The sequence below is a fragment of the Aedes albopictus genome, chromosome 1 (assembly GCF_035046485.1).
Source record: "Aedes albopictus strain Foshan chromosome 1, AalbF5, whole genome shotgun sequence".
Classification (NCBI taxonomy): Eukaryota; Metazoa; Arthropoda; class Insecta; order Diptera; family Culicidae; genus Aedes; species Aedes albopictus.
The window spans coordinates 216,108,138-216,136,096 of NC_085136.1; the positions used below are offsets into that span (position 1 = coordinate 216,108,138).

General features: G+C 40.8%; 1 protein-coding gene and 1 long non-coding RNA gene across 2 annotated transcripts in view; one reads left to right on the plus strand and one right to left on the minus strand.

The window, feature by feature from the left end:
- Window positions 1–27,959, plus strand: part of LOC109621537 (proteoglycan Cow) — a 626,835-nt gene that overhangs the window by 343,335 nt on the left and 255,541 nt on the right. The gene's annotated exons all lie outside the window — the stretch shown is intronic.
- LOC134286693 (uncharacterized) lies at window positions 1,952–26,564 on the minus strand. The gene is made up of 2 exons (XR_009996917.1): window positions 25,474–26,564; window positions 1,952–2,049 (listed from the first exon to the last, which is right to left on the minus strand). It is a non-coding gene; the product is annotated as an uncharacterized LOC134286693 (long non-coding RNA).

The following is a 27,959-nucleotide window of genomic DNA, read 5'->3' on the forward strand; positions in this document are numbered from 1 at the left end:
TTTCTGCCAGAGTGGGGTTTACTTCTTACTGTTACGGGTAAGACAGGAGGTAGGTATCCTTTCCAGTTCTCTGAGATTTCAAAATTGAGTTACTTTGGTATCTCTTGAGATAAGCGTGAAATCTACTTCAATTTTCTTCATAGGATATGAAGCAAGGTTAAATGCTCAAAAGAGATTTTAGTGTTTTCTCAGTCGAAAATGCAATCAGTTCAAGAGATTTAGATTCACCGGAAAACCATGTTCTCTGCCACCAAACGTTTCCTTCATTGATTTTTTCAGCAAGTCACAAGCACTGTCAAGTATGTTAAAAGCAACTAAACGGCGTCTATTAACAGGCCCCCTGTAAGGGGAAACTTGAAAGATAACACTTGAGTCGATGAATGGAATATGCTTAGAGGGTGACACACAGGCACAGGTCGTTGCACACCCCAAAAGATAAATCCACCGTTGATGCACGGAACGATGCGACGCTGAAGTGGTTGATGTGCCCAAATAGAGGAGATGATGAACGGAAAAATGAGATAAAAACTGGCACTCAGCCAAGGTGCATGATGGATTGCCACAGTCAGAAACAGTAACGAGCAATGAAGGAATCAAACCTGAAAAAATAAAGCCCTTCACTGAAATTTATGTAATATGCTGCGTTCCAACGCGTGACAGAACGACTGAAGGTAATGACCGCCGAAGATCCCCACGGATCAAACAGAATGGTTTGGGGCGAATGTAACGTTACACATTTTTACGATTCCATTTACCATCGCAATTGATTCAGATTGAACCATACGTGTCGTAACCCAGATTGAAACCGGAAACGACGCAGCAACAAACAGCATCCCCAGTTCTGTATCTGCGATGACTTTCATTCATTATTGTTTTTGCCGGTCGGGGTTCGGCTGCACATGTCTCTGTGGAGCATAAATTGAAATTTTGCGATAAAATCAGCATAAGAAATGCAATGTTATAGCTTGATGAGGCCCCTCTAGAGTACTGCTAGAGTACAGTAAAAGCAGTCATCCACGACACAACCAAGCACCATAGGGTACGTGGAATGGAGTCGATGGAAGGACAGAATGTAGCTCGAGCGGTAATGCTGCGGCAAAACGTGGAACGTTATAAACAGGAGCAGAAACAGCTGACCAACTCTTTCGGGTAATAAAAGCTACCTAAAAGAAGCGAAGTGCGAGAAATTGAAACCAAGGTTGAAACTGCTATGCCGTTCCCAAGAAACAAGAGCCAAAATTTGCAGGAATAAAAATGCGATCCTCTTGGCGAATGGTCGCGAGATATTTGAAAAATGAAAACTACGACTACGTTAGTCCAGCAGAGGATGGAAGAGATGCAACTCCTACGCAGCGCTGCTGGATGTTCAGGATGCTCAAAATCAATTCAAAGTTGTTGTTTAAGATGGTGAACACGCAGCTGAACTCATCAAGATGGGATCAGACAAGTTGATCACCTGCCTACACCAGTTGATAGTCATAATCTGGGAAATCAAACAGCTATTTACCGAAGTGTCATTAGGCAACCTGTTGTAGCTGTCAATATTTCAACGTTTGGTTCTACGACTGTGAATTCTACACGTGGTAGGAATTTCTCGGCTCTGGCAGTCTATGTTAGTAGCAAAAGGCTGTTTTGCTCCTAGATCCGACGTTTCGGTTATCTTTATTTAATCTTCTTCAGGTACCTAATCTAAAATATTTTTGAAACAAATTCCTTAATTACAAACCCCATTTGTAAAATTTCAAGAGAATGTTTCCCCACGGACATGCAGACGTTACACTCTAACCCTTCCCATAGTACACCGGGTTAAGAGGAAACATTAGAGAACACAAATATGGCTGCCACAATGGCCAACTTGGTCCCCTACTTACGTTCTCAAGACCACCAATCTTGAAAATTCGTAAACAAATGCTCTCGAATTGGGAAAGCTGCATCTTTTTGCAAGAGAGCAAAGCCAGGATAAACAAGTGCGGCTTGGTTAGATGATTCGTTCGTCATATTTGTGCCTCTAAAGTTTGTATGCAAAGTTACAAGGCTTACTTTACTTACCTTACCGATCAGGCTAAAGGGGCCATTAGACTGTTTGTCATAATGACAAATATTTGCCATGGTAGTCCGACATTCATCCGAGGTTGCCATGATTTACGTTGTGTTGGTCATTTGTTGGACTTGTTTGGCCAAATATTTGTCATGTCTAATGGGACCTTAAGGCCGGGGTGGCCTCTGCTGTACATAGTAGCCGTTTCCATTCCACTCGGTCCATGGGTGTTTGTATCCAGTTCCGCACTCTGCTTAGGGTCCGCAGATCGTCCTCCACTTGGTCGACCCACCTAGCTCGCTGCGCTCCACGTCTTCTTATACCGGTCTGTAATGTTTCCACCAAAGTTTCTTTCACTTTTCATTCGGAACAGTGAAGAATATTCAGATTCATTAACACTTACCAGTAATTTAGCCGAACTTGCAAAATTTACCACACCTTCCTTTTACACTCCGAAACACAAACGTTCAACAAACACACACCAATTTCACTTTTTGAATTTACAAAAAAAATATTTAAAAAAGAGTTCCTATTTTCCACATCCGTCTGCGTCAAGCATCGTTCACAAACTGCTGATTTACCGTCCCGCTGTGCTGTACCTTCCCGCACCGGTTAACCTCTTCATTCATTAGTCTTCCATTCATGATCGCCTTCCTTTTCTCTCCTCTGAGTCGTCGTCGTCGCACCGCATCACGCTTTTCGAACACGAGTCGTTCTCGTGGACACCAACGCAAGGCTTATGTTCGAAAATCCGATAGAGCTGTGCTGTTTCGCTGCTCCATATACACTCAGTAAAATAAGAATGGGTAAACTATACCATTATCAATCAAAACATTTTTTTTACTCAATCCATATCACTACACGGTCGGATGACTTTCGAGAACCATTTTAGTCACGTTGCTATCCGACATCCTGATGGCGTGACCCGCCCACCGTAGCCTCCCGATTTTCGCGGTATGGACGATGGTTGGTTCTCTCAGCAGCTGATGCAGCTCGTGGTTCATTCGCCTTCTCCAAGTACCGTCATCCATCTGCACTCCGCCGTAGATGGTACGCAACACCTTCCGTTCGAAAACTCCAAGGGCGCGTTGGTCCTCTGCACGTAGGGTCCATGTTTCGTGCCCATAGAGGACGACCGGTCTAATCAGCGTTTTGTAGATAGTCAACATCGTGTTACGGCGAACTTTATTCGATCGTAAAGTTCTGCGGAGTCCGAAGTAAGCACGATTTCCTGCCACAATGCGCATCTGAATTTCTCTGCTGGTGTCGTTGTCGGCAATCACCAGTGAGCCCAAGTACACGAATTCTTCAACCGCCTCGATTTCATCACCGTCGATATAAATTTGGGGTGGCGGATGCGCTGATTCCTCTCTGGAGCCCTTTGCCATTATGTACTTTATCTTCGAAACATTAATGACTAATCCGATTCGTCTGATTTCACTCTTTAGTCGGATGTACGTTTCCGCCATCGTCTCAAATTTACGAGCAATAATGTCGCATGTCAATATCATCAGCGAAACCAAGCAGCTGAACGGACTTCGTGAAAATCGTTCCACTCGTGTTTATCCCCGCTCTCCTGATTACACCCTCTAAAGCAATGTTGAACAGCAAGCACGAAAGACCATCACCTTGCCTTAACCCTCTGCGAGATTCGAAGGGACTCGAGAGTGTCCCTGATACTCGAACTACGCACATCACTCGATCCATCGTCGCCTTGATCAATCGTATCAGTTTATCCGGGAATCCGTATTCGTGCATAATCTGCCATAGCTGTTCTCGATCGATTGTATCATACGCCGATTTGAAATCGATGAACAAATGATGTGTGGGCACGTTGTATTCGCGGCATTTCTGCAACACCTGGCGGATGGCGAACATCTGGTCCGTTGTAGCGCGTTCACCCATAAATCCAGCCTGATATTGCCCCACAAACTCTCTTGCAATCGCTGATAGTCGGCGGCATAAAATTTGAGAGAGTATCTTGTAGACAGCGCTCAGTAGTGTGATCGCGCGGTAGTTCCCGCAATCCAACTTGTCGCCCTTTTTGTAGATGGGACACACGATACCTTCCATCTATTCCTCCGGTAATACTTCCTCCTCCCAAATCTTGGTAATGACCCAGTGTAGTGCTCTCACCAGTGCTTCTCCACCGTATTTTAGAAGCTCGCTGGGTAGTTGATCTGCCCCATCGGCTTTATTGTTTTTCAACCGGCCAATCTCCTCCTCAATCTCTTGGAGCAGTGCTTCCCAAACTGTGCGCCGCGGCGCCCTGGTGCGCCGCGAACCTTTCCCAGGTGCGCCGCAGGATTTTGGCTTTTGTGACGAAACAAAAAAAACAAACTCTTTATTTGTATTGCGGAGCACCTTTAATTTTTTTTATTAGTAAAACTAGTGTCGTTCACATTTTTTCTTAATCTTTCCTGACTCTTCGATTGTTCCATTGGGTTTCTGGTATCCTTTTTTAAACATATCAATTGAAACCACATTTTAAAATGTCAAGTTTTTGAAATTGTTTTTGAAATTCTTAAGCTTCAGCTTAGCTTTTGATTTTACTATAACTTGTCCATAGATTTTAATTTCAAGAACATTATTTACGTTCTTTTCAGAATAATTACAAGGTCTTCGGAACAGCTTAGCGGTATGCAGGATTGCCGATCTGGTAGTGTGAACAGCTAGCTTTGACTTTTTTTGAACCGGACTGTTTCATCAGTACTGCCGCAATTTCGCTGAGCTCCAATAAGATTGTTATGCTCGGTTTCATCGATGGGGTTATATATGGCCACTCCAGGCCCAAAGGGTTAAGTTGAAATTAATGAAAATAAATTCAATCAAAGCCCACCTGGCAGGTCTTTACAATCTCTTTATGTGTCCCAGTTTGCCGAAATTTTCCAAAATGAATAAAAGTGTTGCTATGCAATTTCCGCAAAAAGTTAAAGCTTTATTCAAGTTCTGTGTAGTCATTTTCATTCAATAAGAATTCTTTAATTATTGCAAACGCTTTAGAATTTTTGGCTGAATTGTTGAAATTCAGCAGCTTGTTTACATCTTTACAACTGAGTTTCTTCTTATTTTTAAAACTTCTATGATGAAATTAACATGATTTTTGAAATCTTACAAATATTTAAATTATTTTTGAAAAATTAATTTAAAAAATAGTTAGTTTTTCAAATATTGATTTCTGAAAACATGATATTAGAGAAGTGTTTCACGATTTTGTCCTGCACACTGTAAAGTGAAAGTTGCCCAAAATTAAAAAAAAACTTTGTTAAAAACTTTGGTGCGCCGCGACATTTTTGGAAATGTCAAAGGGCGCCGCGACAGCAAAAAGTTTGGGAACCTCTGTCTTGGAGGACAAAGGCCGGAAGTCTTTCGTCCTGTGCACATACTCCTAGATCTGTTACCACGCCACCTTCGGTACTTGCAACGTCGCCATTGAGGTGCTCATCGTAATGCTGCCGCCACCTCTCGACCACCTCACGCTCGCTCGTGAGAATATTCCCGTGATTGGGGACTACGAAGGTGATGATTTTGTTTGCGGTTTTCTGTGAGAAAGTGAATGAGGGAAGATTTTTTGTTTTTTTTTTTCACTCATACTCCCATAAGAAACTCCGTAGGAAGAAGGAGTGTTTCCCGGCTCATCAACCTTCGTAGTCCCCAATTATCTCGGCACATGTCGGCTTGTGGCACAAAGCCACTGCGCGAGCGGTTCAGCTTCTCGTAGAACTTTCGTGTGCCCTTAGCGCGGTACAGCTCTTCCATCGCTTCGCGATCTCGTTCTTCCTGCAGGCGCTTCTTCATCCGGAAGACTGAGTTCTGCCTGTTCCGCGCCTGTATGTAACGTGCCTCATTCGCTCTCGTACGGTGTTGCAGCATTCTCGCCCATGCTGCATTCTTCTCGTTTTTCAACTGTTCACATTCGCCATCGTACCAGTCGTTTCTGTGATACGGAGTCGCGAAGCCTAGTGCTGTACTGCCGTTCTACGCCCAATTGTCCCATGTTATATGGGAATTCCATATAACATGGGACAATTATGCGTAGAACGGCAGTGTAGCCGAGGTACTACCTATGGCGGATCGGATGTCCCTCCAGCCATCTTCAAGTGTGGCTGCGCCAAGCTGCTCTTCCGTTGGTAGGGCCACTGCTAACTGCTGCGCGTAGTCTTGAGCCACTTCTACGTTACGCAGCTGCTCCATATTGAGCCGCGGCGTTCGACTTCGACGCGTGGTGATAACTGTCGAAAGTTTTGAGCGCATGCATACAGCGACTAAGTAGTGATCCGAATCTATATTCTATTCGCACTGCGGTATGTGCGGACATTGGTTATATCCGAGAAGAATTTACCGTCGATTAGAACGTGGTCGATTTGATTTTCTGTTTGTTGGTCAGGTGATCTCCAGGTGGCTTTGTGGATATCTTTGCGGGGGAAGAAGGTGCATCGGACTACCATACCACGGGAGGCTGCAAAGTTTACGCATCGCTGGCCGTTATCACTCGATATGGCGTGCAGGATGTTTTGCCCGATTACCGGTCTGTACATTTCCTCCCTGCGCGTTCATGTCGCCGACAACTATTTTCACGTCACGCGGCGAGCAACCATCGTATGTTTGCTCTAACTGCGCGTAGAACGCTTCTTTCTCGTCATCAGGTCTCCCTTCGTGTGGGCAGTGGACGTTAATGATGATGTAGTTGAAGAAACGGCCCTTAACTCTCAACATGCACATCCTTGCGTCGATCGGCTGCCACCCGATCACTCGTTGTCGCATCTTGCCCAACACTATAAATCCTGTTTCCAGTTCATTGGTGGTGCCACAGCTTTGGTATAAGGTAGCCGCTCGATGTCCGCTTTTCCACACTTTCTGTTCAGTCCAACACAGTTCCCGCAACGCCACGATGTCGAAGTATCGGGGATGTAATTCGTCGAAGATTATCCTGTCACATCCTGCGAAACCTAGTGACTTGCAATTCCATGTTCCAAGTTTCCAACCGTAGTCCTTATTTCGTCGCGTGGGTCTTTGCCGATTGTATCGAGTCGTATTTTCTCCTATGTTATTCGCAATGGGGATTTTTACGGGTGGCTTATTGGGCCTACGCCAACACTCCTGTCTCGCCGGAGGGCCATCGTGCCAGTTCTGTTTAAAGTCCCAACCAACACTGGGACGACCACGCTGATGGGGCTACCACCTTGGATCTAGCTGGGCGTGGTGCAGCGTTTCTTACTCAGCCGCTGGATGCCAGAACAGACGCTGTTTGAGCCGCACCTCCTTGGTGAACAAACGCTCGAATCGTACCTCCTCAATCTAGCTGAAGACAGAAGGACAACAGTGCCCAAGCTGCACTACCAGCTAAGCACAAAACTCTTAGCTGGCGGTTTTTGTCATCGCTTGACCCGTGGAAGCATGAGCAGGGTTGTTACGAGAAGCGTGGAAAAAAATCCGCGCCAAATCCGCGCGAGCAAAATTTGATTCCGCGCCAAATCCGCGCGATTGTGAAATTAAATTCGCGCCAAATCCGCGAGAGTGTGGAAGTAAAGTTCCATTTTTTCTACATTACGTATATATTAAACATAAACTTTGAACAATCTAGAATAGTGTATAAAGAAAAGGAACTTTCAACTGGAATGGACTAATTAAGTGCCGGGTGGGAGTTGAACTGTTGATTCGTAAATTAACACAGTTCATTTCAAATGTTCTAAGCTTTCTTCAAATTGCAGATGTTTTGACACAGCTCATGTTTTTTTCAGTAATATTCCTTCAATAATTTTTAGTAAAATCGCTGTAGCAATATACAGACCACTCTTGAAGATATCTGCCAGAGTCCGTCATTCAGGAAAATATACCAAAAGATTTGTGAAGAAATTTCTAGCAAAGAAAATACTGAAAAAAAAGTTAAATATATAACCATGGAGCTATCCCTTAAAAATCCTTGAAAAAACCTGAACGAAACCGAAAGAATTTCTGAAGTTTTTATATACAGTACCTGATACAAAATTTTACGAGAAATTCTTAAAATAATAAGCATGAGTTTGAGTAGGACATTGTGAGGGTAATTCTAAAAAATTTGATAAAAAATAGTAATGTCTGGAGAATCCCAGTGAGACATTATAGAAAGAAACTTAAACTTTAGATGAATATTATCCAGGACGAACACCTTAGGGCTCATCTACGAATTCTGTAGACTGTTAGAGAGCGAGGGTTGCCTAATCAAAATCTAAGCTTCACACTAGTTTCGAAAATTTTGTATGGACAAAGTCTATGAGGGTGGTTCTGAAATGGTCAAAAATAAGTCTACGTAGTTTATGGACAGCGTCTTGAGAAAATACTGAAGAAATTCCAAGAGGAACACATGGGGAGATGCCTGTACAAACAGAAAATACCTTCCTCCGCAGTTAAAATACTAAAAAATCCCTACAGTAAAGACACGGACACGTTGAGTACTTCCAGTGAGATATTCGCTCAGGATTTTTTTTCTAGAATTTCTCTAGGTACTTGTCCAGTTATTTATCCATGAATTTCTTCAAATATTTCTCAGGGATTTCTAAGGATTCTAAGGATTCTAAGGGATCTAAGGATTTCTACTACAAATAGCGTTATAACTACCGGTGTACCACTCTGAAAATTCCAACGGTAAATCTATTGTTACGGGAGCTCTTTTAGTGGCTTCTGATGGATTGATTACTCCAGCCATGGATTCCTGAGAAATATTTGTAAAGAAATTCCTAGAATCATTTTTCAAAAGAACAATCAATCCATGCCCATGAATTTGCCCCTCTGTTCCAATGCCGTGCGCTCTTGTTATACACTACAGCCAGCGTGCACGAGTTTGGAACTAAAAATTATTATAGTTTTGTCTGAAACTCTTTCGAGAATTTTCTTCTTCTTTCGATATTTTTACAGGATTTTTTTTACAGAAAAAATCAGGCATTACGAAACAAATCATTCGAGAATTTTATAGATAAAAGCATTAACCTATAAAAAAATCATTCAAAAAGATCTTAAGAACAATATAAGAATAGATCCTTAGAGGAATTCCGGAGATACACCCTGAAGAAGACCCTTAATCATTACTTGGATTTTGTTATAGAATTTCTAAGAAGTATTCGGAGTAGAGTTCGAAGTTTAGTTTATTTCTCTAAAGCCAATAGATAATATGTTATGTTGGATGATCATTTATAAAAGTGAGAGAAGGCTAGCATGTTTTACTTAAGGCGAAACTGGAAGCATTTTCTCATTTTTTCGGTTTTTGATTTTTTATGAAATAACGAAGCAATATTTTCAAAATCGGTTTTCGTACACATGTAGAGTATAGATCAAGGTATCTTCTGAATTTTTTTGAGGTGGAAAATGTTTTCCATTTTTGCAGAAACCATTTTTTTGTGAAATTTTGTTCAAAAATGGTTTCTGCAAAAACGAAAAACCACTACAAAAAAAAATCAGAAGATACCTTGATCCATACTCTACATGTGTACGAAAACCGATTTAGAAAATATTGCTTCGTTATTTAATAAAAAATCAAAAACCAAAATGTGAGGAAACGCTTCCAGTTTCGTCTTAAATACCTATGTTGTAAAATCTAATTATGCAAAATGAAGCTACGATAATAAACTACATAGATGTAATGCAACTAACCTAGTTTAGTTCATACTTCAGAGCTATCTAGATCATTTTCGTATTGAATTATTACTGAAACATACTGCCCAAAAGCTCTAGGATTCATATCAACAGGAATAAAAGTTATTTCAAGCCATTTTAGTGCTTAACTTTCAGTATTTTCATATACAAGATTCACAGAATAAAGTTCGTCGAATGGATTCGTCAAGCACTGGTTAATAGATCAAAAGAAGGCAATCTCACACAAAAACTATGATGCAAATCAGGGTAAAATCATGTACAAAATTTGCATGACGGAACATCAAAACCAATTCCGCGCCAAATCCGCGCGAGGGCCGAATTTCAGGGGCAAATCCGCGCCAAATCCGCGAAAATCGCGAAATCCGCGAAATTCGCGAAATCCGCGCTGTTGTAACAACCCTGCATGAGGTAGGACCTTAGAGACGAACCAGCCAAGGGCTGAAAGTCTCTTTAATAAAGACAAATCAATCAATCAATGAGGTAGGAACTTGTGAGAACCAGAGCTATGTTGGACGCTCACCTTATCGACTCACCGTTTTGCAGTCCAAAAGTTACAAGGCGCCGTCCACAAATTACGTAACGCTCTAGGGGGAGGGGGGAGTATGGCCAAGCGTTACGGCTCATACAAAAAAAAATAGGTTTTTCATACAAAAAAGCGTCACGGAGGGGGGTCCAAAATTGACGATTTTAGCGTTATGTAATAAATAGATGCTGCCCAATTCAATTTCTTCATGTTTCACCTTAACGGTATATTTAAAAATTTGGTAATTGGCCAAGTGCCCATCCGTGGCGCTCTCATCGTTTTTGTTCGAGTTTGACGTTTGCCCATTACCGCCACCTAGCTCATGGTTGACCAAACTCTGTCCTTATAGCATTGGTCGAACATGTCTCCGTGAATATGATTCGAATCGAAAAATGCTCGAAGTTCTACGGCTGTTTGTTTGTGATTCCCATAGTGCTACTTACAATAGTTAGCTATTTTGTTAAGTGGTGTGAAGCTCTACATTGGTTCCGCCAGTCGGGGTGACATTGGGCCTGGGGGGTAACTTTGGGCCAAAAATCAAGAAAGATGTTTCGCTCAAAATACTAAAATTTATCAAAGTGATTATCAAAAAGTGGATGGTATACGGTAAATATAACTTGCGTTGACCATCCGATGTAGAAAAAAGTCATATTTAGTCAATTTTCTATTAAGAAAACTTGATGTGAATTTTATGGTTAGGCGTACTGTACAATATCGTTGTTTTAAAATGCCCAGCAGAAAACAGCTGAAAACCGAACATGTCATGAATTACTGTTTTCTCGGTGTGTTGGGTAGTTGTTTTGAAAAGTATAATAAGTTTTCTTGGTTTTGTATGCTATTTTGCATGAAAAACTTATTTACTCAAGCTGTAGTACAAATACTTCCTTTTGGGGGTGACTTTGGGCCATATAAAAGCAATGCAATCAGTACGAGAACCTTACAAATGTGAATGAAATCGACTGAGAGTATTCACATTATTTTATGCATAATACGGTGTAAAATTTTGGAAATAAATGTTAGATTCATGCAAAATTAAAATTCACGCATATCAGTTGCTAAGCAGATGATAAAAAAAATACTTTCGTCATTTGAGAATGTTAGATGGAGTTATATTTATGGGATAGCGGATATATTGTGTAGGAACGTTGATCGTTTACAATGAATGTGGTAAAATTGTCACGTTGGTTGTCTGTGATGTTATTTTGAAGTGACTAGACACTGAGAGGTTGTGGGCAAGTATCTATATATTTGATAGTTTCGATTTTCAAGCGATTTTATCTCACATTGAACTGTTTTGTTTGAATTTTAGTGTTTGGCCCAATGTCACCCCCTAGAAGGGGTGGAATTGGGCTAATTTAATTTAAGCTATATCATTGTCAAAATTGAAGTTAAATCATTTTCACTTTAAACAATCCTAAACAGTATAAAAATGAACGTGTCTACCGAATACAACATTGATTTAGAGCTAAAATATTGTTGTAACGACCTACAAAGAGATGTACTATGCAATTTTGGCCCAATGACACCCCCACTGACGGTTTGTGCTGGAATTATCATGGTGCCCACTTTGGCCATGGCAATGAGGGTTTTATTTATGAATTAGGAAATTCTTCTTAAAATATTCCAGATTCCCTGAAGAAGCTTATACACAGTTAAAATTTTCGTGTAATTTTGCGTTGATTTCGATGCACATAATTGGAGCATCGAAATAAACGCAAAATTGCGTTAGATTTTAAAATTACACGAGCTATATAGCGAGTCGTGTAAAATTCAGTTTCGTTGAAATTTAAACGATTTGCTCAATTTGTATGCTACTGCATTTTTCATTGAAGTTTCATTTTTATTTTTCATGCTAACTATCTAATCGAACAAAAATCAATGGGCTAGTCCCTTACGTGAAGGAGCAAACATCCTTTGCCCTGATTTGCCATAAACTGCGCCATCATTCCTGTCCAGGATACAAGCGAATTTCAAAACAAAGCACCGGGAGACGCGCAGCGACTGCAGTTGAAAGTGCCGCTGGTGTGGGTGATTTTTTGGCGGATTAGATGGAATTATTCGTAATCTGCACTTACCCGAACAGCCATTAGCCAGTGTGCACTCACCAACCATCCTAAACCACAAAAATCGCGGCACAAAACTTGCAAACAACGCATCGTCCGGTGCTTTCCATGAAATTAACTTTCTCGGTCGCTGGCAAAACAAAACTGAAACAGGTGAAGCCATTTGCATTGACTCCAAAGCAAAAGTTGTAAATTTACACGACTTGAAATTTATAGCTTTGTTGACAGAAAATCGGATGCTTTTCAATGTATTTTTCAAAACAAAGTTGAAAATACAATACGATGGTATTTTGAGTTGATTCAAGAGTAAAATTGCGTGTTATTTAATGCTCCAGGTATGTGCATCAAATTAAACTCAATTTTAAATCATTTTTTCGATTGAATTCGTTTAATTTCACAACAACAACGATTTACATATCGATTAAATTTAAATATTTTTTTCTGTGTAAATAAAGATAACCGAAACGTTGGATGTAAGAGCATCGGTTCTCCGCTTCCATCTGAAAACCCATTTCAAGTCATAGGCTCAATAACTGCGCGCGTGGAAAGTTTGGGAAATGTGGAACTCGTGATGGAGGAGGAAAAGATCCAGCGTGTTTTCCAAGCAAAAAGGTATCGAAATGTATTTCCCCGAAGAAGCCTGTAACTGCTGATGACGTCCACACGCCTATGCAGTGGACGTTCCTGACGTCCCAAACTAGCTCATACGGAAGATACACTCATTGCACAATTATGGGTCACTCAAGGAACAACCATTTCATAATATGAATCGTTTTTCATACAAAAACAACACTTTCATTATTTTTATTTTATATTCTCTTCTTTGAAACCCCTTTTTATTGTTTTAAATAAAAATATGCTTGTAAAATTCACTTTAGGCTGTGAAAATTACTAAAATGTTGGTGAATAATGAAAACCACAATAATGGGTCAAAATTGGCTGTGTAACAATTATGGGTCAATTTGCTGCCTATTATGGGTCACTCAAGAGAAATCGGCTCAACAATAATGTTTTGTCTATTTTTCAATGAATGATCACTTATTCTCGATAGATCAACTATAGTAGAATCCAAAACTGGTCTCAAACCTCTTAGCGAAGCGTGTTTTCACGATTTGAAATCAATTTTTCAAAATTGGGACAAATTCTCCAACACAACCACCGATAAACGCCTAAAAGTATGCAATGCCCATGTACGCAGAACTGTCAATATTATGCTGCACAAAAAGTGACCCATAATTGTGTGATTTTCGGTGTTCCTTGGCACAATAATGAGTCACTTCAATTTTGCCTGAAATAAGCTTTAATTAGCTGCAGTCACATGAATTTCTACACTTAGAACGTAAATTATACCTTTGTTCTGGTGACGATACCATTTCGCACATGAAAATCACTAAATCTCGCTTTTACAGAGCTTACGAATGCAGCGCACGCACTGTCCGTTATTCACAATCGAAGCGTTAGTTTGACAGCTAGTTTTGCGCCGAACAAAAAAATATTGAAAATATGTATTTTTTTATGTATTAGCCCGTGTGCGATACGTATAGTGACACAAAACAAATCAACTTATGTACGAAAAATAATAATAGCTAACAAAAACTTTGCAATTAATAAGTATTTATCTATTAAAGTGAAAAGTGACTAATAATTGTGTGTGACCCATAATTGTGCAATGACTGTACGAGAAATAATCGACGCAATTGCGCAGGCAAGGACTAGTGCTAGAATACAATAATTGATTATAAAACCATGGAAAGTAACATTTTAATTTTTTTATTTCCATTTTGGAGTTAGTGGTCAGGGTTAGTAGACGCCCTTTAGGGGAGGAACGATGGAGACATACCTTTACTCCAAGGGGGTCTGCCATGATTCTAAGGTTGGGCTCGGGCGGAATCCAAGAGGCCTGGTGTTCCGGAAATGGTTCCGGGATCGTTGGTTTGTTGGCCGCCGGATGTTGGTACCCGGGTGCTTTGGGGTGGGCTTGCCGGGGTTTTTTGGACGTTGATTGGGCCCGCCACGGACTATGGGTCCACGTAGCTGGTAGCTCCGGGCTTGTGGGCCGGTGAGCAGAGCCGTAGCGTGGTCCCATGGCGCCCTTGGCAAGCATCCAGATTGGCGCCCCACGACAATTGAACATTGTTAAGGCTGACACAAATTTCGTTTTTCTTTTATGTCACCCCTCCCCCCGGAATTTTTTGGTCGGAATTCGACATTTTGAGGGGGGACACAAATAAATTATTAAAGAAATTTTAACATTTTATAGTTAAATTAGAGTCGTCGAGAAAATTTCTTAACAAATTCGATGAGTTTGACGATTTTGCCTATTTGTTTGTGTAATTTTTCATCAAAAACATTTATTTTTTATCATCCCCCCCTTTGACGAGTCAACGGGCAAAGTGACAAAAGAAGAAAATGAGATTTGTTCCGGCCTAATTTGCAAAAAAAAATGAGGTCATTTATTTTCTTTTTTTTTTCAAAGTTTCTTTAGTTAGATTGTTGTGTTTCATTTATTCTCTATTCTCTATTCTCTATTCTCTAAATACTATATTTTACCACTTAATGGAAATTCCGACATCCGCAAACGATCTTTTCCAGAAATTTTCTACTATTGATTCAATTGGTTTTACCATAATTTTCCATTAACTTTAGGAAAGGTTTCTTCTAAAGTTTAATCAAAATATTTCCCAGAAAATCTGTAAAAAAATGTACAGCAAATATAAGACGAATCATGGACATAAAGAAATACCAGGAGGAAATTCTGAAGAATGTATATGAGTTTTTGCTGAAATCTCTGGATAAATTCAGCTGGAATCACTAAAGGAATTCCTGCAGCGCCGTGTAGACTGGATTGCACTCACTATGCACACAACACCGCGACTCAATCAAGCATTAATTCCCGACGTTGGACCACCGGATCGACGCAACTTCGCGGGCACTAGCGGGGTTCTCCTCAATTTATACACTTGGGGACTTCTAGGTCTCGTTCGTTTGGAGAACTCGACTCGACTGATTACGAATCCTCTAGGATTTTCGGCATCTCTCGTTTCTCCTCTTTCTTCTCCTTTTCGCCTCCTTTTCGTTACCACCGTGGATTTCGCCGGCAAAGACGAAGAGTATGAAGTGTTTCGGGTGCAGCTATTTTACCAAATCCTGATAATTTCGAATGCTAAGACGTTTTTTTTTCCTGTAGGGGTACACAACCACTGCGACCATTAATTGATCTATTATGGTAAGACCCAGCAGTACATTTGTACACTCACTAGTATTAAGAACTAGCGATTGTTTTTTTTAGGCCTGCATTATACCCCAGTCTGTAAAGTAGATGCTCCGAGGTTTCAGAGGTGAAACCACAGAACCGACATTCTTCTGATTAAATCTTCTTGAGCTTCAATAGAAAGTGTCGAGATGGACAATGCCCGGTTAAAAATCCTCTGTACACACTTAATTCGCGTTTACTAAGTTTCAATAGTGTGTTCGTGTTTTTCACGCTTGGCATGATGAATCTCTTTGACTGGGATATTCCAGGTGCAGTATGCCAGTTTGCTCCTACGCTTTGTTTCTCCCAATTTTTAGCTCCATCGATAGAGCACTTGATGATACTCCACAGAAGGGTTCCGGTCCATAAAAGGCACCCAGAGATCCCTCCCTAGCTAGCTGGTCCGCAATTTCGTTGCCTGCAATTCCACAATGACCTGGTACCCAGAACGAGACGTTGGTAACAATGGATCTCGCAAATGGAACCCACGGGACGAAAAAAAAACATTTAGGTTCGGGACGTGGATTTTGTGGAAGCTGGAGAACCGGAAACGAAGATCGACAGAGTAGTGTCAAGTGACGTCTTCTTTGCTCCGAAAAAGGATGACGGAAAGGACGCCAGCGATACGGAAGGAACAAACTCTGATGATGATCGAAGAGTTCGACAGTTTCTGTGATGATGATGGTTGGATTCTTCCGAAGCAGCGCGGAAGTTAACCAATTGGAGCGTCATCCTGGCACGCGGATTACGAAGTGGACTATGATGCATACGCACTCAACGCATCTTCTGAATTCTGTAGCAGAAGCGAGGAGCCGAAGCGGTTGCAGGCTGTCATACAGGAGGAAATGGATTCCTTAAAGAAGAACGAGACGTGGAAATTGACGAGACTGCCGGCGAACCATACACCGATTACCAACAAGTGGATTTTCAAAATGAATCGCGGCGTGGACGGAGTACAGGATCGATACAAGGCTCGATTGGTCGGCTCGATGATTCAGCCAAAAGTACGGGATTGATAACAGCGGTTCATATGTTCCAGTTGCGAAGCTGGATATTCTGCGCGCTGTGATAGCTCTTACAGACCAGGAGATGTTTAATGTTCATCAAATGGACGTGAAGACGGCCTTATTAAACGGAACGTTAACGAAGGAGATTTTTATGGTACAACCAGAGGGATTCGAGCATAAAGAAGGATTGGTTTGTCGTCTCGAGAAATCTATCTATTCGCTGAACCAGGCTGAACCGTGCATAAGGGGGGAGGGGGTTGGGTGTCATCAAGGATTTTACTTAATAATATTTGGTGTCATCAGAAGCTATTTAGGGATGACAATCGATGGTGATTTTGAAGGCAGAGTCATGTGGATCAGTTATCAGCAATAGCATGAGGATGTTTTGTGCAGTTGAGATAAGCGAGTGTAAGCCGATTGCAAACCCGTTGGCACATCGTCTGAAGTGACCAGCAAGAGTATATGAGAAAAGGATCACCAAGCCGTAACGAGAACTCGTGGTTTGTTTGACCTTTGCGGCAATGACAACCAGACCGATTTTTTTCAGCTGCTGGGAGCGTTCCAATTTCAGAGTTGTCCAAATGAGATTCAATTGGGAATTTGAAAAGAGTCCTACGATACTTCAAAGGATCCATTACCGTGGGATTTGTGTACCGTAGAGGAAGAGATGCAGCAGCAGTGGAAGTATACTGGCGCTGATTGGGCCAATGATCAGTTCGATAGGCGCTTGGCCATTGGCTGCATTTTCCAAGTGTTCGGGGCAACAGTCGATTGGATAACCCGAAAGCAGCAGTCACTGCTGGTGGATGCTGAAAGAGGCTGCTTCGTTTTCCGAGGACAAACAGTCAGCGATGTGGATTACCGAGATTTCAAAGGATTTCGGTTGTCTGAAATTCCATTTCTTGTGGGATCTGGTGAAGCAGGGACCAGAGCCGTAGCGTGCGGTTGGCCAGGTTGGCCCCCGCCAAGGGCGCCGAAAAGAAATAAGGCTAGAACAAAGGGATACAGGCTAGATACAAGGGGGTAAAATCTAAACCTATTCAAGTTACATCTGGAGTTACTCAAGGATCTCATTTGGTCCTATTACTATTTATTCTGTACGTCAACGACATTTCCTTCATTCTTAAAAAAGTTAAAGCTCTCATATATGCCGATGACATGAAACTCTTCCTAGAAATAGTAAACGATGAAAAATGTACAATTCAACAGGAAATCTATATGTTTTATGTGTTGTGTAAAAAAGCCTTTTACAACTGAATGTGGAAAAAATGTGATTTCATAGCCATACAGTATGCGGCAGGAAAAAATGCGAAAGTGTTTTTCAACTTCAAACCTCATTTTCGTCCACTTGACGTTAATCAAACTATGTTTCAACATTCCATGATCCCTAACAGGCTAGTTTTCTGAAAAGTGCAGTAAAAATTTTCCCATTTTGGTCACTAACCTTTACAGGACGGTGCCTAAAGCTGAAGACAATCAGAATTTTCAAACCACAGAAAAGTACACGGGTCGCTAAATTTCACATTTGATAAAACAACATTTTTAATTTTCTCTACAATATTATCATATATATGTACTTATTTCATCCAGTATGTTAAACTACATGGCTTTGGATCAGTATGGTCTGGTTTTTCATCAAATTGAATCTCTTTTTTTACTGTTACAGCCATTTAGTTTTATGACCATTGGGCGCGCAGTTTATTGAAACCCACTTTCTAGGCGTACATTATCGCATGTTAAAAATAAATTATGCTCATTTTTATTTCGTAGTGCTAAAATATAGACATTGGCTGATTCACTGACATGAAAAAATGGTCATATATAGCCCATAATTGGGGTATGATAGTGCCTTGAACTTTTCGCATTTTTTCCTGCCGCACCCTGTAAGTAGGAAACGTAGCACACCAGATGTAACAATCAACAGGTAGAAAAATACGCCAGAATCAGAGATTTAGGAGTGATTTTAGACTCCACACTAACTTTTACTGATCATTATAATACAGTTATCAACAAAGCAAATAATATGTTAGGCTTCATAAAACGATTTAGTTATCATTTTCACGATCCATATACAGTAAAATCATTATATGTAACCTATGTACGTTCAGTTCCAGAATACTGTAGCATAGTTTTGTCACCATTTTCGGTTACACATGAAAGTCGTATAGAATCAATTCAGAAACAATTTCTACTATTTGCGCTTGGTAAATTAGGTTGGACAAGGTTACCTCTTCCGTCTTATGATGCACGATGTATGCTCATTAACATTGAAACACTAAAAGAAAGGCAATTGGCGAATTGGCAATGTTATCATTTGTAAACGACATCGTTTCGCAGCATATTTATTCTATAGAGCTTCTTTCACAACAGCTCCCTCTCGACAACTACGAAATCGTAGTATTTTTTATACAAACCATCACCGTACTAATTATGCTACAGGGTGCGGCAGGAAAAAATGCGAAAAGTTCAAGGCACTATTACACGCTAAATATGGGATATATATGACTATTTTTTCATGACAGTGTATCAGTCAATGTCTATATTCTAGCACTGAAAAATAAAAATGAACACATTTGATGTTTAACATGTGATAATGTAGGCCTAATTAGCGGATATCAATAAACTGCGCGCCCAATGGTCATTAAACAAAATGACTATAACAGTAACAAAATTAGCTCAAATTCGATGTACAACCAGACCACACTGATCCAGAGCCATGTAGTTTTACATAGCAGATGAAATAAGTACATATATTTGATGATATTGTAGAGAAAATCAAAAATTTTGTTTTATCAGATGCGAAATTTAGCGACCTGTGCGATTTTATGCGGTTTGAAAATCCTGGTTGTCTTCATCTTCAGGCGCCGCCCTGTAAAGGTTAGTGACCAAAATGGGAAATTTTTTAATTAACTTTTCAGAAAACTAGCCTATTAAAGATCATGGAACGTTGAAACATAGATTGGTTAATGTCAAATGGACGAAAATGAGGTTTGAAGTTGAAAAACACTTTCGCATTTTTTCCTGCCGCATACTGTAAATTGGATCCCATCAACAAAATAATGACAACCTACAATAAATTTTGCGAAACAATAGATTTTACTATGACGAAATCACAACTATAAAATATATGTTCATCAAATCGTAGTTAGAAATAAAATAAGCAAACAATTCTAGTTTTAAGTACAAATTGAAATGAAACGGTCTACGTATGATTGACTACGTACCTCTCCTGCCAGCCCCAAAAATCACACGGTTTTCAATTCATTATTTCTTCACAATAATGACATTCTACCAGCTGTAAATGATTGAAATGCGTAGGAAACAAGTTAAAGTTGTAAGCCAACTGATAAAATGTTAAGTTTTACTCTGTTATACAGGCCTAACGTACTCATTTGCTTAGGGTGTCCATTATGCCCCTAATCCCCTACATGAAAAAATAGATAAAAAAGAAGCCGATGCTTATGTTTTCTTCTCTGTTATCAATATTTCACTATTTTTCGTATTCTCAAAAATACAGATTTCTCTAGTTTTGATCATTTACCATGATATTATCTGGAAATTTATCTACTTTTTATTTTTAGAAAGTATTTTAGTTTTTTATGAGCAAAACAAAAACAAGATCCATTCAAAATTCCGTTGAAAGTTTTTTTTCTTAAAATTCCTGAGCATTATCACTGGGGAATGTTACTTCCGAGTATTTTCTTTGTATTCATTGAAATGTTTCTCTTATTCCTTTAGAATTCAGGTAATTATCTAGGAATTTATTCAGAAATCAGTCAAAGAATCCTCTTAATCCTTCTAAGGATTTTATTAGAAAATCTTTAATAGTTTCGCCATGAAATTTCGGCAGATATTCTTTCAAAAAATCTGTCAGTGATAGATTTCTTAATTTTCGTCAAAAATTCCTCCATTTGCTTCAAAAATTATTCATGCTTCTATTTCCGAATACTTTCATTTCATTTTTTTCTGGGTTTCTTCTGGAACATCTTAAATGAATTTCTCTAGATATTTTCCAGAGTTTCCTTCAGGATTTTTTTCATACAGATTCCTGCAAAAATATATTTATCTCTGTCCTTTTCACGACTTTGAACGAAAAGGGCTGAAACAAAAACTAAACTGACTAAATTTCACGAAATAGATAAAAAAAAAATTGCAGGAATTCATCTACAGATTCCAATAAAAAATCATGTTGGAATTTCTTCAGCAATTTCTCCTAGTATTTATCCATGCTCATGGTTTGTCTGATGGCTTCTGAAATTTTTCTTACAGATCTTCTGGGAAATATTTTGATTAAACTTCAGACGAAACATTTGGTAAAGTTTTTGGAAAATTCTGGTTAAACCAGGTAAAATCAATTGAACTAATCGTCGAAAATGAGTGAACTAGATCGTTTGAGATTTCCAGAAAACCCCTGAATTTAAATTAAGTATTTTTCTAAACAAAATTCAGTAGAATAAAATAAAATCAGGGAGGAAAAAAAATATTGTAGGATGCCTTTAAGAAATTTATGTATAATTTAGGTAATTATTTATTTTTAATAATTATGCTGATCTTAGTGAAAATCTTGAAATGTAAAATGTGTTCGTACTTATACTTGTATAAGAGAGATAAATTTTGGAAAATTTTTGGGTGACTCCCAATAAAACTCCTAAAGAAAAACACTGTAAGATAAAAATAAAAATGGGGTGGATTTATTTCTTCAAAACACCAAAATCGAATTAAAAAATAATATAATAAATAGGGACAAACTTTTGCAAAATAACATTGACCAATTATAGTGGGGCGCTAATCTGAATGCTTGCCAAGGGCGCCATGGAACCACGCTACGGCTCTGGCAGGGACGAGCTTGACTTCAGTTCTTACCTTCATAATACCGTCTACCCCCGTTGGTTTGAACGACACCTCATGCAAACCAACGGGGTTCATTTTTAATTTGAACTTCTAGTAACTCTGTGGGCATCGAAAAACACAGTGATGGTAACCCTTTTTGCTGTTTTGTTTTGATTCTGCGTTCCGTTTCACCCCGTTCCATGAGCAGTATGACGTTTGAACCATTTTTGGTTTGAACGATGTGCAGATTAGGGGGGGTCAAATTAAAAAGTGTTCAGATTAGATGCGGTCAAACCAACGGAGTTAGACGGTATGACCAGCCAGTCGATATGATGACCAAGGGTCAAGTGGTGGTAGCTTTCCAGAGACATCTAGCTGCTATTAGTGTAAGAGTTACAGCAAGCAGTGGTGTTGAAGAACAACCTCAACAGCTCGGTTGTGTAATCAAGCAACTGTTGCTACTGCGGTGTGCCCCCTCCGAACACGCGACATTGTGGTAGCTGTTTGCTAAGATGGCTGGGAACGGATTGTTGCAGTGAGTTACATAATATTCACAAGAACTAATGATCTACTCTACAGTCGTTTTGCTTCAGAAAATCAGCTTGAAGTTAAAGGCACTTTAGTGCAGGCAAAAGCTAATCGTTACTCCCAAGTTCATCTAGATTCAAGCACCGAAAACATGTGAATATTTTGAAATTCGTTGAGAAAATTTGATTCCTAGCTCATAGTGACATCCTTGGAGCAGAATCGAAGCAAATCGTTTGTGTCCTAGTGCGATAAAAATCACTGCTCAATTATTGCCCCCGGAAATGTGAGCAAACAATGCCAACCACCATCACCACCACTAGCGCCAGCAGGAGCATTGTGTTCGTGCGACTCGGAAGGACAACCGGATTGGCAGCTGGGGCGGTGGTATTTTTTGTCACACGGGGTCGCCACAGCCATCATGGAACAGTATGCCAATGGCGACGGCAGGATATCAGCCATTGAACCAGCAAAGGCCGCGGTCGGACGTACGAACGGAGGAAGAAGTGCGGGAAAATCGGTATAAAATAAAACGTTCCGATAACACATACACACATAAATAACGTCATTTTCCGACTCAGTTTTCCTCCCACAACGAACGGTCGATCAATGCCCGCTGCCGCGCGCTCGTTTGCCCGCTCGTTCATTCGCCCGAACCCCTTTTCCGAAACTAAACGATGGCGCGTCATGATTTTCCAATAATATTATCACCGAGGGAGCGTTTTATTTTTATCGCTTTTCTCACCACTTTTTGCATTGGAACTTTGAACAGACGAACGGTGTGTGGAAGGCTTGAAATTGTGCATTTCGCTTCGCGGTATCGTCTATTCTGTATGTTGAATGAATCAACTCAAGCAGCAATAAGAGATAGGAGCAAATATTATGTGGTGCTGATACCACGGAATGGTTTTGTTAACATCTAAAGGTGCGACAAGTAGTATACTGATTGTCAAGTGGCGCCCCATTAGGAAAACTCTTTTCGTGCCTTAGAAGACATCGCTCAAAAATACGGCGTCATACGAACACATTTACTGAAATCCGGTCAATTTGATTGACTCGCTAATGATAAAGTACCGTAATCCGGGGTAACATTGATAAGAATTTTCGATCTTTCTTGAATAATTCTCTTGTTGAAGCAAACGTTACATGTTTTATATTTCTAAAGCAAGTACTGGCCCTCTGAGTATGTGTTAAGCTACTCGAAAAAGTATTGTAAAACTTTAAAACATGTTAAAATAGGTGTTTTAATCTAATTTTTGATTTTGTTGATTTGGGGTAACATTGATCATGTCAGTGATCAATGTTCATTTGTGTTGATAATACCCTTACTTACTAAATTCGGGGTATCGCGCCACTTGCGCGGTGGCTTCTATATTCGCCTGTTTTCCACTATAATTAAATCAATTTTGAACCAATTGACTTGAAATGCTGTACCCGAGTAGATACTATACCTATCTCATCACATTCCAAAAGTTGTGTCAATTGGTTCAAATGTTGTCCAAATTCCTACAAATTATGTACTTTTTGAGTTATTTTAGGATTGAAATCCTCCAAACCGCGAAAAACGCCTAAAGGTAGGCAATTGCTTAAGGAATTGATAGCCGACTTTTAATAAACCGTATATTTCATTGAAAAAGAGTATTTTCATAAAAGTTTCGTTTATCAAACTCTAGGATTTCATATTGAATTAATACAGTGATTTCGAACCTCATATTCTATCTAGTATTTACGCCAAGCATGAATGTTTGACAATGTATCTCATTGCGTTACGAAACACAGTTATGGAAAAATCGATTTATTTCGATGTTAATGAAATTCAATTTTCATGAATTGCATGTCATTTAATAGCTAAATGATAGCAGATTACGATATACCATTCGATAGCAGAAACTGATTCAATGTGAAATGCTTGTTTGAACAATTCATGAGGTCAGTCAAGCCGATCAATGTTACCCCGCTGATCAATGATACCCCGGATTACGGTATTTATAACTCTAACTGGGATTGTCACGCTGATTTTTTTTTTGTTGACAGCAATATCCAAAATTTGTATTTTGACTTTGTCTCAAAAATCTGTATTGTTTTTCAGAAAATCTGTAAAATCTGTATATGTAATTTGTAAGTTTTCAAAAAATCTGTAATTCTGTATACACAGATACATACAGATCGGAAAATTTCCGTATAATCTGTAAAATACACTTCATTCTGTATGTGTGGCAACCCTGCCTAATGGGGCACCCCGTACCCGTTTCGGGTTTCATCACTAGAGTTCTATAACTTGAAGTCTGTGCCAGGGAAAGGTTTATATCTAGTATATTCGTCGCGGTTGAAACACGAAGATACCCCACACCCGACAATCGAATTTTCTCAAAATCCATACGTGAAACCTAACGTCGGACGTAGTGCGCTGGACAGCGGACCTGGCCCTCTATCCAGCGCACTGTGCCCGACGTACGTCCGACACATGGTTTAGCAGAAAAATCGAATTTCGCGTGTCGAAAATTCCGATTTTCAACTGCACGAACAATACTTAACCAAGGCCCGAAATGGCCTGAATATTGGCAATCGAAGTAGGATTGCGGGCCTCTATTCTGCCAGAGCCCTACAAATGTGCATTGATTCTATAGGGCAATATTTACAGATTAAAATAGCACATTTAACACAGAAATAAAACTTGTAATAAAGATTTGACGTTTGAGCGGTGCCGACACCTCTCAAACGTCAAATTTCGTGTGAGAGTGAGCAGGCCAGTATAAATTTGTGCAGTGGACAATTGAGCGCTTTCGTGACGATGATGTCAATCACAAATTGTTCTAATTGATGCTTCTGTGTGTATATCGTTCTACAATCGACGAAGTTCTACATCTGTTTGCATGTATTGAAATGCTTGATTTGACTGTGTAAATAAGAAATGTTAGTTGGGGATTTACGTACTAATTTTAGCAGGCGGACGAGATGAATGACCTTACTTAAAGAACAGTATAGTTCTCCTGACATCTCCACCGTTATGTCCTTCAAGGGTTTCAGTACCTTCAAGAATTCATTCATAATCGAAAGTTCTTCGCCTGAAAGCATGACTGGGCTTTTTGGGATCGTTATGAGCACGTTGGCGGAATAGTTGGCCAAAGTGATGAACCGATCAATCATATCGTAGATGGAATTCCACCTTGTTTTCACGTCTAGTCGTACCGCTAAACATTGACCTTCCTTATGTCCTTCTTTAATCTGCAGCTCTCTCAACAGGCGTGATGCCGTTTCGCTTGATTTGAAGAACTTGACAATGGTTTTTAATTTCTTGATGATATTAATTACGGAATAATCGGGATTATTCGGTTCACAGAGCACCTCCAGTTCGTCCAAGCATGATTCCTCTTCATCTTCTTCTATTACAGGTTCCTATCTTGCCGAATAAGCGTGTTTATGTATCGGTACTGACTTGCTGGCGACCAGATTAACAGTATGCGCAAAACAAGGAAGATGCTTATTGTCACCGAAATGGAGCTTGACGCCGTTTATAATATTTGAGCCATGATCGGTTATTACAACCGTTACTTTCTGGTTGTCAATTCCCCATTCTTCACACGCATCGATTGATGCTAACTTACCTTACCAATCAGGCTAAGGCCGGGGTGGCCTCTGCTGTACATAGTAGCCGTCTCCATTCCACTCGGTCCATGGATGTTTGTCTCCAGTTCCGCACTCTGCGTAGGGTCCGCAGATCGTCCTCTACTTGGTCGACCCACCTAGCTCGCTGCACTCCACGTCTTCTTGTACCGGTCGGATGACTCTCGAGAACCATTTTAGTCGGGTTGCTATCCGACATCCTGATGACGTGACCCGCCCACCGTAGTCTCCCGATTTTCGCGGTATGGACGATGGTTGCTTCTCTTAGCAGCTGATGCAGCTCGTGGTTCATTCGCCTTCTCCAAGTCCCGTCTTCCATCTGCACTCCGCCGTGATGGTACGCAACACCTTCCGTTCGAAAACTCCAAGGGCGCGTTGGTCCTCTGCACGTAGGGTCCATGTTTCATGCCCATAGAGGACGACCGGTCTAATCACGTTTTGTAGATAGTTAACTTCGTGTTACGGCGAACTTTATTCGATCGTAGAGTTTTGCGGAGTCCAAAGTAAGCACGATTTCCTGCCACAATGCGCCTCTGAATTTCTCTGCTGGTGTCATTGTCGGCGGTCACCAGTGAGCCCAAGTACACGAATTCTTCAACCGCCTCGATTTCATCACCGTCGATATAAATTCGGGGTAGCGGGCGCGCTGATTCCTCCCTGGGGCCCTTTGCCATCATGTATTTTGTCTTCGACACATTAATGACTAATCCGATTCGCCTGGCTTAACTCTTTAGTCGGATGTACGTTTCCGCCATCGTCTCAAATTTACTAGCAATAATATCAATATCATCAGCGAAACCAAGCAGCTGAACAGACTTCGTGAAAATCGTACCACTCGTGTTAATCCCCGCTCTCCTTATTACACCCTCTAACGCAATGTTGAACAGCAAGCACGAAAGACCATCACCTTGCCGTAACCCTCTACGAGATTCGAAGGGACTCGAGAGTGTCCCTGATACTCGAACTATGCACATCACTCGATCCATCGTCGCCTTGATCAACCGTATCAGTTTATCCGGGAATCCGTATTCGTGCATAATCTGTCATAGCTGTTCTCGATCGATTGTATCATACGCCGATTTGAAATTGATGAACAAGTTATGTGTGGGCACGTTGTATTCGCGGAATTTCAGCAACACCTGGCGGATGGCGAACATCTGGTCCGCTGTAGCGCGTTCACTCATAAATCCAGCCTGATATTGCCCCACGAACTCTCTTGCAATCGGTGATAGACGGCGGCAAAAAACTTGAGAGAGTGTAATCAGTTTCGTATCTTTTAATTCCGCCCTATGTTGCTTATCCTTTGACAGATACGCGTATTTCGACTACCACTTGTAATCTTCCTCAGTGTCAGTTATCCACAGTGGATAACTGACACTGAGGAAGATTACAAGTGGTAGTCGAAACACGCGTATCTGTCAAAGGATAAGCAACATAGGGCGGAATTAAAAGGTACGAAACTGATTACACTCATTCATAGAGGGTATTCTGCTTAGAGGGTTCGAAAAGTCGGTACAAGAACTTGAGAGAGTATCATGTAGGCAGCGCTCAGTAGTGTGATCGCGCGGTAGTTCCCGCAATCCAACTTGTCGCCCTTCTTGTAGATCGGACACACGACACCTTCCATCCATTCCTCCGGTAATATTTCCTCGTCCCAAATCTTGGTAATGACCCAGTGTAGTGCTCTCACCAGTGCTTCTCCACCGTATTTTAGAAGCTCGCTTGGTAGTTGATCTGCCCCAGCGGCTTTATTTTTTTTTCAACCGGCCAACCTCAATCTCTTGGTGGTCAGGGGCCAGAAGTCTTTCGTCCTGTGCACATACTCCTAGATCTGTTACCACGCCACCTTCGGTACTTGCAACGTCGCCATTGAGGTTTTTTTTTTTTTTTTTATTTGTATTTACGTGTATCGCCATTGAGGTGCTCATCGTAATGCTGCCGCCACCTCTCGACCACCTCACGCTCGCTCGTGAGAATATTCCCGTGATTATCTCGGCACATGTCGGCTTGTGGCACAAAGCCTCTGCGCGAGCGGTTCAGCTTCTCGTAGAACTTTCGTGTGTCCTTAGCGCGGTACAGCTCTTCCATCGCTTCGCGATCTCGTTCTTCCTGCTGGCGCTTCTTCATCCGGAAGACTGAGTTCTGCCTGTTCCGCGCCTGTTTGTAACGTGCCTCTTTCGCTCTCGTACGGTGTTGCAGCATTCTCGTCGCGAAGCCTAGTGCTGTAGCCGAGGTACTACCTATGGCGGATCGGATGTCCCTCCAGCCATCTTCAAGTGTAGCTGCGCCAAGCTGCTCTTCCGTTGGTAGGGCCACTGCTAACTGCTGCGCGTAGTCTTGAGCCACTTCTACGTTACGCAGCTGCTCGATGTTGAGTCGCGGCGTTCGACTTCGACGCGTGGTGATAACTGTCGAAAGTAGTGATCCGAAACTATATTCGCACTGCGGTATGTGCGGACATTGGTTA